We start from the raw sequence: 1,587 nt of genomic DNA, 5'->3' as shown, positions 1-1,587 counted from the left end.
CCATTCTCAGGGACAACAAGGTGCCAAGCTCCTTTGATGATGAAAATAGCCAAGTTCACCAGGAAAGCCAGCATGACAAGCTCCTCCAAAAAAACTAACAGCTCCTTACAGCTTCTCTCCACCCCCCCCCCCACCAACAGGCTCTTGACAGCTTCTACTAGCTCCCAACAGCCTTGCTTCTTCTTCTGCAGTTCTGCCTCTTATGCTGCTGGCAATAATCCTCAGGTGGGCCTCCCTCACCCAGCCCATGCTTACTCAGTTCAGTTGGGTGTTATAAGCTGACCACCAGTTGTCAATCCACCATACCACCATTACTTTTTCCATTGAATTCCTGAGGCAAGTGGCTGAACTTGGTCTGTTTGGTCTCCTCAGTGTCAAGCCCCACCCTGTCCAAGGACCCTGGCAACAACCTGACCTCAGAATGAATTAGTCCAATGAGAGGCACAGGTAAAGTATTGGAGGGTAGGAGAAAGAAAGTCAAACTCTTTCTTTGTCTACTCGCATCTTCTCTAAGTGACAGCTCACTTTGGGATGTCTTTCTTTGGTGGCTCCAGCTCTAACCAGAATAATCTTACATGGTTCCAGATTCCAGAGATTTACAAACTTTTTCTCCCTTCTTGATTGGCCCAAACTTAGAGTAGTGATAACTTCTTATTTTTGTTACAGAGTAATTTAATTCACTGTTATAATTTAACTCCCCAAAGATCCATGTGTTAAGGGTGTAGTCCTAGTCTATGGTACTATTAGGAGGTGATAAAACCTTTATGAGGCTGGGCCTCATAGCAGGAAGTTAGTCACTGTAAGTGTGCCCTTGAAGAGAATATAGCAACTCTTTTCTTTCTCTTCCCCTCTAGAGAGGCCCTTTTCTTTCTCTTTTCCTCCTGGCTGCCATGAGGTGAGTAGCATCCTGAAGCATGTATCCCTGAATCTCTGAAATCATGAGCAAAAATAAACCTTCCTTAATTACAACTTGTTTGTCTCAAGTATTTTCTCACAGTGATGGAAAGCTGACTTACTGTAGGTGATTAGATTTTCAACTCTCCCATTACCTGAAAATCCAATTCTTTAAGTATCTTAGCACAGCCTCTTAGCACAGATCTTTCATCCCACTGACACAGACTTTCTAGATTCCACCACTGACCTTTGGACCTTTCCAGCACAGGTCCATGAAACAGGCCTGCATGAGATGTTGTCATGGGCTCTAGGGCTCTAGTTGGACTCATGCGAGGCATTGTTAAAAACCATGGTGCTGGTTTTATGCTTGGACAGTATTGGATTCTTCTGACACAACTTTTACTGTCATCCTTTCTTGGCATCAGTTCTTTCGTCTATGAAATAAGATAATGGAGGCTTATTTTGATGCTTAATTAACTAATTAAATATAAAATGGCTAGAAAATTATAGTTTGGATGCTCCCAAAAGGCCATGTATTGAAGGCTTAGTTTCCTGCTTGGAACATTATTGGAGGAGGTAAAAAACTTTCAGTAGGTTGAGACTTGTAGAAGGTCTTAGGTCATTGGAGGCAAGCCCTGGAGAGCAGAGTGGAACTAAACCCCATCTTTTTCCTTTTCTCTCCCTCTCTTTTTG

This window comes from Chinchilla lanigera, unplaced genomic scaffold, assembly GCF_000276665.1.
Source record: "Chinchilla lanigera isolate Chin_1 unplaced genomic scaffold, ChiLan1.0 scaffold00006, whole genome shotgun sequence".
Lineage (NCBI taxonomy): Eukaryota > Metazoa > Chordata > Mammalia > Rodentia > Chinchillidae > Chinchilla > Chinchilla lanigera.
Note: the sequence above shows the minus strand (reverse complement) of the source record.